The sequence below is a fragment of the Narcine bancroftii genome, chromosome 3 (genome assembly GCF_036971445.1).
Source record: "Narcine bancroftii isolate sNarBan1 chromosome 3, sNarBan1.hap1, whole genome shotgun sequence".
NCBI classification, from domain to species: Eukaryota; Metazoa; Chordata; class Chondrichthyes; order Torpediniformes; family Narcinidae; genus Narcine; species Narcine bancroftii.
In genome coordinates, this window is record NC_091471.1 from 183,429,284 (window position 1) to 183,443,401 (window position 14,118).

At 44.7% G+C, this 14,118-nt stretch overlaps 1 protein-coding gene across 1 annotated transcript in view; it reads left to right on the forward strand.

Moving 5' to 3' along the window:
• The first annotated feature begins 1,029 nt into the window (after positions 1–1,029).
• LOC138757918 (mitogen-activated protein kinase 10) overlaps positions 1,030–14,118 on the forward strand; it is a 300,847-nt gene continuing 287,758 nt past the window's right edge. Inside the window, exon 1 of the mRNA XM_069926038.1 lies at positions 1,030–1,090. The gene's annotated coding sequence lies outside the window, so the exon portion shown is untranslated. The remainder of the gene's footprint in view (positions 1,091–14,118) is intronic.

Sequence of the window (14,118 nt, forward strand, 5' to 3'; positions counted from 1 at the left end):
TCCCCTCCTCTTGTTTTCTGGTGTGCCCTCCCTTCCTTATCCATCTGTGGGATTGTGCCCCTCCCCTCCACCAGTTTGTTTGGGTGCCTGCCGACATTTTGCACACACCTTGATAAAGGGCTCAATCCCAAAATATTGGTCATGTATCTTTGTCTTTACTGTGTAAAGTACACTGTCTGACCTACAGAATTTCTCCAGTTTCAGTTGCAGTCTCTGCAGCCTTTAGCATTTAACCTCATGCTGTCAGTTGCATGAGGAAAAAGTCCCTTCAGCTAAACCCTTCCATGCCTACCAAGATGTCTACTAAAAGCCAATCCCATTTGTTATCAGATGCATAAAATGTTTCTTGGTCCTTGCCTTTAATCATTGGGCCACTGAAGGGACATCAAGCCCGATGCCATTTGCGCTCCTCACGATCGAGTTTCTGGGATGAACCAAAACAGGTGTGAGGCCCCTCATTTATACATTTAACATATGCCTTGACTAAGGCTATCTGAGAATGAATGCCAAGCAGTACAGTGGTGAATCAAATGGTGCTGCTGCCACAGCTCTAATGATGCAGGTTTGGTGATGGTCATCAGTGCTGACGGTGTGGAGTTTGAATGTTCTCCCTGTGACCGCTTGCATTTCCCTGCCTTGCACTCTCATTCAAAAGACCTACCAGTTGCTCAGTTACTATAAAATGCCTGCCAGTGGAAGAATCAAAGTGAAGTTGTTGAGCATATGAGAGAGAATAGGTTGCAGGCAACGTTCCCTCTAATTTTTAGTATTCAGGGTACGCAAAAATCTTAGGTTGTGCAAATTCTTTTCCTGTGACAAATGTATGTGTGCACTCAGCCCTTGGGCAAATGTAAACTGAAATTGGTTAAGATTATTTTGGCACAGCCTAGATTTCATGACATATAAAACTGTATCGGCATATTTTAATACAAGTTTGGTTGCATTCCATGAAGTATAATTATTAATTATGACATCATTTTAGGTCAATAACCCTTTGTCTGCACATTAATCGCCTTTGTGCTCTGGCTGCAAAATGTGCGTGCACGCACACGCACACAGCTTAGAGGCAACAGCAGTTACAGGAGGAAAGGTAAGGGATGGAATTGCTCTGAGAGCTGGCATGGACTTGGGAGGCCGAATGATCTCCTGCATGGGAAGGAAAAATGATTAATGCGATAAAAATGTGCAATTGCCTCAAATGCCTCCAACCCACAGCTCTCACTGCTGAAACCGAGCTCTCCTGCTCTTTCACTGTGCATTCAGCCAAGTGCATCTTACCTTTGCTGGATTCGATTGCCACGAATCAGGAGGAGTTGTAATATCACATTATTTTGGTCATCTGGTCAATCCCAAGTAAAATTGACAGTGTGGTGTTTGTGAAAGAATTGGGAGACTGGAGGATGGATGCTTGAGTTTGCATTGTATTTCTTCCAAACTGAGAAGGAAGTTGGATATCATTTGAAGTGATTGATTTCTCATTCATGGAACCTTTTTAAAATCTGGTTCCTGAATTAAATTAATACCACGGATATGTTATGGCAACATATAATCAGAGTAAGAATCAGAATTTATTTTCATAAACATGTCATGAAATGTGTTCCATTGCAGCAGGATTATAGTGCAAATATAGCTATCTTCTTTCTTCTTCTTTGGCTTTGCTTCGTGGACGAAGATTTATGGAGGGGTAACGTCCACGTCAGCTGCAGGCTCGTTTGTGGCTGACAAGTCCGATGTGGGACAGGCAGACACGGTTGCAGCGGTTGCAAGAGAAAATTGGTTGGCTGGGGTTGGGTGTTGGGTTTTTCCTCCTTTGTCTTTTGTCAGTGAGGTGGGCTCTGCAGTCCTCTTCAAAGGAGGTTGCTGCCTGCCGAACTGTGAGGCGCCAAGCTATAAATTACATATAAAAATAAATAAGTGCAAAAAGAGGAGAAAGTGAGGTAGTGACTGTGATTCACTGTTCATTCAGAAATCTGATGGCAGAAGGAAAGAAGCTGACCTTGTGCACTGGGTGTTCATCTTCAAATCCCTGTACCTCCATTCTGATGGTAGTAGTGTGAAGAGGTGGGGGTCCTTGATGATAGAGGCTGCTTTCTTAAGACACTGCCATCTTGTTGATGATGGAGTGAAAACAGATGCCCATGATGGTGCTGGCCAGGTTCACAACTTTCTCTTTTTTATTTGCCTGTCCTGTGCATTGGCACCTCCAAACCAGTCAGAATGCTCTCCAGGTACATCTATAGAAATTTGCAGTTGTCTTTGGTGACATACCAAATTTCTTCAAACTCCACTGGTGAGGCTTCTTCATAATTGCACCAACATGGAGCCCCCAGGACAGATCATCGGAGATGTTGAACCCAGGAATTTGAGCCTTAACCATATCGCGCAACCCCCCCATCATGCGCGCAATCCCCCCGTCAAGCGCCAACCCCCGTCACACACGCATCCCCCCATCACACGCGCATCCCCCTGTCACGTGCGCAACCCCCTGTCACGCGCGCGACACCCCCTGTCACGCATGCAACCCCCGTCACACGCGCAACCCCCATCACGCACGCAACCCCCGTCACGCGCGCAACCCCCGTCACGCGCGCAACCCCCTGTCACGCGCGCGACCCCCCTGTCACGCATGCAACCCCCGTCACACGCGCAACCCCCATCACGCACGCAACCCCCGTCACGCGCGCAACCCCCGTCACGCGCGCAACTCCCCCGGTCACGCGCGCAACCCCCCCGGTCACGCGCGCAACCCCCCCCCCCCCCCCCGATGAGGATTGGTTTGTGTTCTGGTTACCCATTCTAAATTCCACAATCAGTTTGTTAGTGTCCTCGGCAAATTGATAGATGCCATTTGAATTGTGCCTAGACACATGGGTGTAGAGGGAGTAGGACCACGGGCTAAGCACATATCCTGGAAGTGCACTTGTGTTGATGGTGTCAGTGAGGTGGTGACGATGTTACTGATCTGCACTGACTGTGGTCTTCAAATGAGGAAGTCAAGGATCCAGTTGCAGGGGGAGGTGAAGTGGCCCATGTTTTGAAGCTTGCTGACCAATACTGATGAGATAAGGTATTGAAAGCTGAGTTGTAACTGATGAAAAGCAGCTTGATGTAGGTATTGTTGTTGTCCTGGTGATCCAGAGCTGAGTGGAGAACCAGTGATATTGCATCTGCTGTGCAATGATTGTGGCAGTAGGCGAATGGCAGTGGGTCCGGGACTTTGCTTAGGTGCGAGTTTATTCTGGCCATGACCAATCTCTGAAAGCATTTCCTCACAGCACATGTTGGTGCTACTGGGCGATAGTTGATGAGGCAGCTCACTCTGCTCATCTTAGGCACGGGGATGATTGATGCCCTTTTGAAGCAGGTGGGAAACTCAGACTGCAGCAATGAGAGGTTGAAAATGTCTGTGAACACTCTGGCTAGTTGGTTGGCACAGATTTTCAGTACCCTGCCAGGTGTGACATCAAGGCCTGACGCTTTGTGGGGGTTCATCCTCTTGAAGGATCTTCTGATGTTGGCCTCAGAGACAGATATCACAGGTTCATTTGCTTTCGCAGGGATTATCATGTGTACCGTTGAGTATTTCTTTTCACAGTAAGCATGAAAGCTGTTCAGCTCATCAGGTAGTGAAGCATCTCAGCCATTTATGATGTTAAACTTTGCCTTGTAGGATGTAATGGCCTGCAATCCCTGTCATAGCCGGCGAATATCTGACTGTTTCTAGCTTCCCTCAGAATGCTTCTTTGCTGCTGAGATGGCCTACCGTAGGTCATACCTGGACTTCCTGTGGAGACCTGGATCACTGGCCTTATACGCCATTGATTTCAACATCAGCAGGTTGTGAATCTTTTGATTCATCCATGGCTTCTGGTTGGGGCATTCACGATATGTCCACAAGGGGTTACAAAAATCTTTCAAGTGGTGGCACACGAGGTTGCAGTGGCCACTTCGGCTCGTCATAGCTGTGAATTCCCCATCCTACTACATTGTATATAAGATCGGGAAGCTCTCGTAAAATAAATAAAATGTGAACCAGACTTTCAAATTAGCGGATGGGAAGATCAAATTCTGGCAATTTAAACCTACCGAAGCAGGGAACACAGACAGATGCAAACTGCAGAGAGGATCATGGGAGACATGTGGAATCGCTGCTGGAGAAGACAGAAGCATGGAAAATTGGCAAGCATCAGGGTTAGGCTGAGAGTTCACCCTTTCCGACTTGTGCTCCCAACAATCTTGCTCTTAAATTTAAGATCATTGGAGAAGAAAATGGATTGCCTGAGGCTGCATCTGAACCAGAGAGAACTGCAGGGCTGCCGTGCTCTGGAAATTACAGAAATGTGGCAGGAGGAATTCATTCCAGTCTCAGCAATCCAGCTTTATAACCTTATCTCCTCAGGACAGACTGCTGCTTCTGGCAAGACTTGAGGAGGGGGTCTGTGTATTTACATCTACGAGAACTGGTGCACCAATGTCTCTTTTGTGAAGACCTTCTGCTCAGAAGAGAAAGGGTATCTGCTGGTGAAATGCAGACCCTTCAAACTGGGTCTTCTCTGCCACGCTGATTGTCACAGTCTACGTTCCACCTTTAGCTAATTAGGGTGAAGCAATGAAGGAGTTTTATGATGTCATCTGCAAAGCCCAGTCTTCCCACCTTGACCGTGCTGTGATTGTTCCTGATGCTAACCTGAAAACTGTCTTATCACGGTTTCAAAAGCATGTGAACTTCGCTACCAGAGGAGAGTACACCCTGGAATGATATACGCCGACATCCCTGGTGAGAGCAGCAGGACCAGACAACAACATACCTGCTCGGGACTACACAAATCAATTGAAGGCGGTCTTCAAAGACATCTTCAACACCTCACTGTAGCAGTCTATTGTTCCTGTTGGGTTCAATAGAGCCACCATCATCTCATTACCCAAGAGGGCGACAATAACAGGCCTCAATGACCACTGCCATCTGCCTGTATGTTTTTGCGCTGAGGACCGGAGAACACTGTTTCGTTGGGTTGTACTTGTACAATCAGATGACAATAAACTTGACTCATTCATGCAATCTTGATGAAGTTGGTGACAGCTGTGGCATTTTGGCGAAGAGTCTTTTTGAGGATGAGTCCTTGAAAATGGTCCAACCCACTGATTCAAAGCAGTCCTGCAAGCAGCCCTCCATCTCTCTTGACCACACTTTCACCATGTTCACCATTGGTCCTGTAGTCCTTAGACTCTACTTGCCAGGAGTAATAGTGCAACTTATTAAGAACTAGTGACGAGCAGGTGCAAAGCACCATGGAGAATACTTCATAGATAGAAATTAGTAAGTTAAGAGCCAAGATTTAGTCAATGTGCTTTTTTTAATTACAGTAGAACTCCTTATATCTATGGAGATTGGAAGATGCTGGATGTGTATTTTCTGATTGCTTGAGACTTACTCCTCCAATGCCTTACTAATAGCCCTGTATTAAGAATAAACAGTTAGAGACAAATGACAAAAAATACTATACTGTACATACACTGAGCAGACTCCTGTAGTGAATATATAAACCTTAAAGCATTTTATTGTATTTTCAATCCTATTATTTGAAAACATTTAACCGTTGGTGCATCTGCAGGTTCCTCCCTCTACACGGAGCTGCCCAAAAGATGAACAATAACATTATAGATAATAACTCCCCCCTACCCCCAAGTTTACAGATAAAGTCTCTAACAGGTGTTAGGTCTGCTTTGTTCATGAATGAGTGAGACAAACACCAGGCTGAGTCGAAATCAGGGTTCTTTGTTCTTTATTACCGGATTGTAACACTTGCGACTAACGATGTTAGCCGGAGAATGCATTCTGCCGTTATCAGCAAAATGGTGATTCTTTATACCCTTGGATACATGCTTAGAACATCATCATATCATTACTTGTCCAATGACTAAAACTGTTGCTATCCTTTCCCTGCTAGCTTCCTGCCTCTCAATCCATCAATGTCTCTCTTAAACTGTTGCTATCCTTTCCCTGCTAGCTTCCTGCCTCTCAATCCATCAATGTCTCTCTTATCTTGTAAGTACAAGGATGCATTCTGTTACTCCTTAGTACTGGGTGACTCCTTCTCCGGTCCCATCTCATGATGTTTTACCTAACAGGAGTACAAGGACACCTCCCCTTCTTGTTACTGCCCTGTACAGGGTAACTCCCTACACATTCCCATCTCATGATGTTTTACCTTACACAGGGCCGACTCTTACTACACAGGATTGAAGAGACACTTTAAGAGTCTCCCCAGCTCGAGCAGCATCAACTGTCTCTTCACCCCCAGCTCGAGCAGCATCAACCGTCTCTTCACCCCCCAGCTCGAGCAGCATCAACCATCTCTTCACCCCCAGTTCGAGCAGCATCAACCGTCTCTTCACCCCCAGCTCGAGCAGCATCAACCGTCTCTTCACCCCCAGCTTGAGCAGCATCAACCGTCTCTTCACCCCCAGCTCGTGCAGCATCAACCGTCTCTTCACCCCCAGCTCGAGCAGCATCAACCGTCTCTTCACCCCCAGCTCGAGCAGCATCAACCGTCTCTTCACCCCCAGCTCGCGCAGCATCAACCGTCTCTTCACCCCCGGTGACGCCATTGCTATTTCACACACGTTTTCAAAAAGCCCCTAAGCAAAGCATGACCAAGGCCCTCCGCTGGCCCATCTTCACCTAAGGTTTATGTATTACTTCAGAGAACATTTACTTTTACAATTTCAAACTTGTGCATTATTTTAATTTTTCTTTTTTTTTTGCCAGTTGCTTGAATTCCAGATACTAGGGCTTTTACTGTATGTAGCTGGGATTGTTGTTAAAAGACTTTCCCATGGAATTCATCACATTCATTATTGAGGTTCATGCAAAAAGAACGCTGAGCATTATTCATCAATATAATAAGGATTACCATTGCAGCTAAGTTGAAAAGTACTCAAGCAAAACATTCAGAGTGCAGGGAAGCAGAATGTTCCAGGGAAAAGCAGTTGTCAGCTTTCAAAGGGTATTGACTATACTAGGTAAGCCATCTGCAATTTTTTCACATACACTGCACCTACAGTGCATTATATACATTGAGCCTTGAATTAGTCCAGAATTTTGTTTCATTTATTTGCCTGGAGGCAGATGTTTGGTTTTGCAGCAGGTTGAATATTATACTTTTTTTTTACACTGCAAGGTTGAGACTACACACACCTTGGAGGAGCAACACCTTGTATTCCACCTGGGCGCCCTCCAACTGGATGGTATTAACCTGGACTTTTCCGCTTTCCGTTAGCTCCCCTCCCCACATCTTTCCCTGGGTCTCCTTTCCTCCATCTTTATCTATTTCTCTCTCTCTCTCTCTCCCTCTCTCTCTCTCTCTCTCTCTGTGATTTCTTTACCATCTCTGCTTCCACTGAGCCAAAACCCTTCCCTCCCCTAGACAGTTCTCACATCTCCTCGCTCCTATGAACCATCCATAACCAATTAAACATGTTGGTCTGTTGGCCTGTGCTTCTCCCCTTCTCAATTCTTCCTTCCCCAGCTTTATAATTTAGCCACCTGTCTGCCTTTGACTTGTGCTCAGGTCTGAACTGTCAGTTCAATGGATGCTTCAAGACCTGCTGAGCTCTTCCTGCATTTATGTGTCTTTATTACAACCTCAGCATCTGCAGACTTTTATGTTCCACTCCATCGAGCAAGGTCACTAGGGGAATCAGTTTTTAACGATCCATGAAATCAAAACTAATCTTAGGAATTGTTCTGGATCATTGGACAACTCTTGAATATCAATATCTGTCGCTTGGAAGTAGAGACCAAGTTTAATCCACCCGGCCTTGGTGATGATACAAAAGTGCACAGGAGAGCCTGCTGCGGGGAGTGCACAAGCATCTGCAATGGGATGTAAATAGGTGATTGGGATGAGCAAAAACATGGCTGAGTGAGTACGACACAGGGAATGTGAGGTTATCAACTTTACAATGATGCAAAAAGAAAAATGATATTATTCCATATGGTTGAGAAAGATCTGAGCATTGTTGTAGAAGAAGCATGAGAAGTTCAGAAGGAGTTACAGCAAGTGATTGTTTTTTTTCTCGGCTTTTGTGGCCAGCTGGTGCATAAAATAGAAAATAGGAATAGGTTTGCAGCAAGACTTGGGACTGCTTGTACATGGATCGCAAAAGGTTGGTTTGCAAGTGCAGCAGGCTATCAAGTAGACTAATGGAATGTTGGCTTTGAATTTAGGAGCAGGGAAGTTATGCTGCCACTCTACCGGGTAATGGAGAGACCACATCTGGAGTACTACATGCAGTTCTAGTCTCCTTACTTAAAGGATGTACTGGCTTTGGAGGTGGTGCAGAGGAGGTTGACCAGGTTGATTCCAGGGGCAAGTGGGTTAGCCTATGAGAAGAGATTGAGTCATCTGGGTCTGTACTTGCTGGAATTTAGAAGAATGAGAGGGGATCTTACAGAAGTGTATAAAATTATGAAAGGCATAAACAAGATAAAGGGAGGTAAATTATTTCCACTGGTGGGGGAGACTAGAACTAAGGGACATAGCCTCAAGATTCAGGGAAGGAGGATGAGGATGTTGAGGAGGAACTGCTTTTCCCAGAGGGTGGTTAATCTAGGGAATTTGCTGCCCTTTGCAGCAGTGGACGCTACCTCAGTAAATATATTTAAGACAAGGTTGGCTAGATCTTTACATCGTAGAGGAACTAAGAGACATTGGGGAAAAGGCACGTAGGTGGAGATGAGCCTATCATCAGATCAGCTATGAACTCATTGAATGGTGGAGCAGACTTGATGGGCTGGATGGCCTACTCCTACTTCTTATGTTCTTATGTTTGCTAGAATGATATGGGGCTTTACTTAAATCTTGGGTACTTCCAAGATTCAGAGGACTTTTAGCAAGGAGAATGCTATAAGGATGTTTCCCTGGATAGGAGAATCAAGAACCAGAGGGAGAGTCTCAGCTTATGGAGACAGGCAGTTAAGACTGAGATGACAATGCATTTACTCTCTCAGAAGTCCATGTTGCTGTGTAGCGGCAGCATGCAAGAAGAATTTGAGTCCATTTATATATTGCACTGACATTCATGGCAATAAACTTGTCATCTTGTCTCAGCATCTGAAGCTTTGGCGTCCTCGACCCCAGTTGCAGAAGACTCATCCAATCAAATCTTTTGAAAGTCAAGGACTCTGGAAAACAGGTGGGAAAAGAGAGAGAGATAAGCTGAGTCATGGTTTTATTGAATTGAGGAACAGGACCTTTACTTATTTTGTGTGCTCTTGTCTTTAACTCACAAGCTTGGATTAAAGGGTGCTTACAGCTGGAAAAATTGCTGTGAAGATATTTACTACTTGAATGCATGATGACGTAGATTCCATAACAGTACACTGAAGAAAAATAATTCTTTGCAAATGCCTCACCCAAATGTCTACCTTGTCAACCAATATCATTACTGAGGTAAAATAGTCAATCCAACCTCCCTTCTTTCACCTCCACCTCGCAAACCAACCTCACATCCATTGAATTTATATTTGCCTTCTGCGACCTCATGGAAAACTGGCAACATCTCAAAGGAACAACCCACCCTAGTCACAATCTCTTCTCTCCTCTTTAGTTGAGCAGAACATGCACGAGCTCAACCACACAAACCTCCACATGCTGTTCTCAGCCTCTTGAATTGTCTTCTCATTGGTAAAAAAATGATGCCCTTGCCTACACCCTGGTCTTTTGTTTTCTTGTCACTGTTTCATGTGGGTGTCAACTGTAAAGCAGCAACTAAGATTTTCTCTGTATCTTGGTACTAGTGATGATGAACAATTTCCCAATTCATTAATCTTTGGCGGTTTGTAGATCTTCCTTATATCTTTTTTAGCTGACAACTCTTCCTTATTAGTACTATATTTCATTATGTAATTGGCTGTAAAATGATTTTAGAAACTCTAAGTGTGGGTAGCGTTGTTTATTTGTAAGTATAATTGGTTCAAAAGGTTTTGAAGAAAAAACATCTGAGGGATTTTTGGAAGTGCTGGGGTAGATTGCTATAATCAATGTGGACTTCATGGGAGATTCTGTCTGACGAATTTGATCATTTTCTTTTAAAGCAATGATACAGCTTTGTGGTTTAATGAGGTCTGGTTCAAATGGTCCAATAGGGGCAAGATTCCATGGGATACCAGGCAAATTGAATGAAAACATGACGTGCACACGTGAAAGAGGATGAAGGTACATGTGATTGGAAGCCTCTGATAAGTGCTGTGCCTCAGGGTTTGTTGCTGGGACTCCAGTTGCTTGCCATATTCAAGTACTCCCTGACTTGTGACTGTAATGGGGACTAAAGGATTAGTTGTTACTCAGGGTTGGTCATAAGTTGGGGAGCGGGGGACCTCGGGCTGCCTTGGGGAGCGGGGAACCTCGGGCTGCCTTGGGGAGTGGGGGACCTCGGGCTGCCTTGGGGAGCGGGGAACCTCGGGATGCCTTGGGGAGCGGGGGACCTCGGGCTGCCTTGGGGAGCGGGGGCCCTCGGGCTGCCTTGGGGAGCGGGGGACCTCGGGCTGCCTTGGGGAGCGGGGGAGCTCGGGCTGCCTTGGGGAGTGGGGGACCTTGGGCTGCCTTGGGGAGCGGGGGAACTCGGGCTGCCTTGGGGAGCGGGGGACCTCGGGCTGCCTTGGGGAGCGGGGGACCTCGGGCTGCCTTGGGGAGCGGGGGAACTCGGGGAGCGGGGGACCTCGGGCTGCCTTGGGGAGCGGGGGACCTCGGGCTGCCTTGGGGAGCGGGGGACCTCGGGCTGCCTTGGGGAGCGGGGGACCTCGGGCTGCCTTGGGGAGCGGGGGACCTCGGGCTGCCTTGGGGAGCGGGGGACCACTGCATTCAGTACTTTTAATACAAAATATGTACTTGTACAATAGTTTTAATGAAGATTTTAAAAAATATTTTAATATGGTTGTATGTGCTGGTAGATGTAACTCGCATAGGTTGGAATTCGAGGACTACCTATTATAATGATTTGGGTATTAATACAAAATGTATGAATAGTAATTTTTCAGATAATGCAAAAATCTATAGTTATTGTTGGTGGGAAGGGTAGTCCCAGTGGAAAACCATATTGATCAACTGTCAAATTGGGTGGAATAATTGCAGATGGAATTTTACCCTAATAGATGTGAGATGATGCATTTTTGGATTAAAACAAACTCCATACATGGAAAAGCATTTGAGACTTCCCTGTGCTGAGGAACAGAAACACCATAGACCTCTAAATGTGGCATCACATCTATATCAGATGGTGTAGAAAGCCTGTAGAATGCTATCCTTCATTGGCCCAAGCATAACCTAATGGCCATATTTCAATTTTGAAATGTTCTGGATAGATCAGGGCTGGATGGTACACTTCTGATTACACTTCTGATCACCACACAATAAGAAAGGTGTGAATGCACAAGAGAGAGTGCAGAGGAGATTCACCAGGATGTTGCATGAGAGGAATACATTGTTCATGAGGAGAGATTGGATGGCACATTTTGTTTTACATGGAGAAGAGGCTGAGATGGTCCTGAGAGAAGTATACAAAATTATGATGGAAAACATATGGTCAGTAGTCAGACTCTAATATCCACAGTGGTGATATCTAATACAGGGGCGAAGAGCAAGAAGGTTAGAGGGAATCTGAAGATGTTTGCAGTCTGAAACGCATTGCCTGAGAAGTTGGTGAAGGCTGTTATCTCACAATATGTTAAAAAAAATCTGAACGGTTACTTGAATCATGAAGGCATATAAGGTGATGGATCAAATGCTGGTAAATGGGATTAGGCTAGGTTGGGTTTGAGATGGTTGGCAACAACACAGTTGTTTGAAGAGCTTATTTCAGTGACATGTGACTCTATAAATGCAAATTCTTTAGCTAACACAATAAATTGCAGCAGTGTCAAAACCAGACTCGGCCAAAATGCTCTCAATCAGTAAATAAAAACTGAATCTTTGAAGATGTATGGCAATTTCATGTTGATAATTCCACAGTAAATTCCCATTATCCAAAATTCAAGCATCTGTCAGCCTCAAGTTTAAAATTGGTGCCCACTGACAGTCAATTTCACAACATGTAATCTCAAGTAATTGGAAAATACATTTATCTAGCATCTACCCTCTAATTTGTTTACTTTATTAAAGAATATACACAATATAACGTGACTTTACATAATAAATAATTATAATAAAGAAAAACTAAAGTATATTATAAATTTGAAATAATATACAGTACATATTTTGGATTTCAGATTTGTAGACCGAGTGCTTGCATGACATCACATACAACCCTGCGGGTGAGGCAGAATTGGTAGTGGAAAAAAAAATTGTACACAACATATACATGTAAACAAATAAAGAACTGTAAACAGATATTGAATGTAAACAAACTGTTCAATAGAGAGAGAATTTAAAAAAATTCAATAAAGTACACAAGTAAGACCTTCAATGAGTCCCTAATTGAGTTTGTTGTTGAGGAGTCTGACAGTGGAGGGGGAGCAGCTGTTCCTGAACCTGGTGGTGGAAGTCTTGTGGCACCTAGACCTCTTTCCTGATGGCAGCAGTGAGAACAGAGTGAGTGCTGGGTGGTGCGAATCCTTGATGATTGCTTCTGCTCTCCAATGACAGCTTTTTCTGTTGATGGTGGGGAGGGTTTTGCCTGTGACATCCTGGGCTGTGCCCAGGAGGGCAGCTAGTGACCACACTTTCCACCACACATCTGTAGAAATTTGACAAGGTTTCTGGTGTCATACCAAACCTCCACAAACTCCTGAGTAATTAGAGACACTGACGTGCTTAATTCATGATACCATTGGTGTGTTGGGTCCAGGAAAGATCCTCAAAGATAGTGACTACCAGGAACTTAAATTTGCTCACCCTCTTCTACCTTTGATTTCCCCCAATGATCACTGGATTGTATACCTCTGGCATTCCCTTCCTGAAGTCAACAATCAGCTCCTTAGTTTTGGTGACATTGAGTGCAAGTTTGTTAGTGTACAATTTAGCCAAGTTTTAAAACTCCCTCCTGTATGTCAACTCATCATCTTTCTTCATTCAACCCACTACCATCGTATTGTCAACCAATTTGTAGATGGTGGTAGATTTTGTTAACATTTGAAAAGGATGGTCCAAGAGCTGCTTGACCTGTTGTTTTTCTCCAGCACACTCATGCACTGTACCAGCTCAAATACTTGTTTACTGACATCAGTGGTGTAAATCAGTATCTTGCAGAAGCATGAAAATGTGGCTGATGGTAGGGAAAGAAAGGCAACTCAATGTCCCTGGGTATAATAATTTCAGGAACATTCAGTGGGGGGGGGGGAAAGGTTTTTGTAAAGGGGAGAAGATGAGCAAGAGCATAGACCATAAGCCCACAAGACATAGGAGCAGATATAGGCCCATTGGGTCTGCCCACCATTTAATAGGAGCTGATTCATTTTTCCACTCAGCCCCTCTGCCCAGTCTTCTCTTCATAACCTTTGATATACTCTGGCTAATAAGGGACTTACCAAACCCTGTCTTAAATACACCCAATAATCTGGCCTCCACAACTGCCTGTAGCAACAAATTCCAGATTCACTGCTCTCTGGATGAAGAAATTCCTCCATACCTAAGTGGACACTCTTCAATCCTGAAGTTGTGCCCTCTTGTCCTAAACTCTCACACCTTAAGAAACAATCTTTCTACATCTACTCAGTCCATGCCTTCTCCCACCCACCACCCCCCCCCCCCCCATCCCCAATTCTCCTGATTCTAATGAGTATAGGCCAAGTACTGGGAGGATATCCTGGAGGGATTGGAAAATTAAGTAGTATGCAGAGAACTTAGCAATCGAGAGGGATGATCACATTATTGGGATAAAACTATAGACCCCTGAAAAGTCAAGAGAATAAATTTGTAGAGAAATGGCTGTAAGATGTAAAAGCAATGGGATTGCATGAGTGGGTGAATTTAACATTCCCAAAATTGACTGGGATTCCCTTAATGCAAGAGAGCATGACATACCAGAATTTGTAAAATGCATTTGGGAAGGGCTTTTAAATCAATGTGTAGACACACCTACAAGATGCTGAGCAGTACTTGATCTTATTTTAAGGAATTA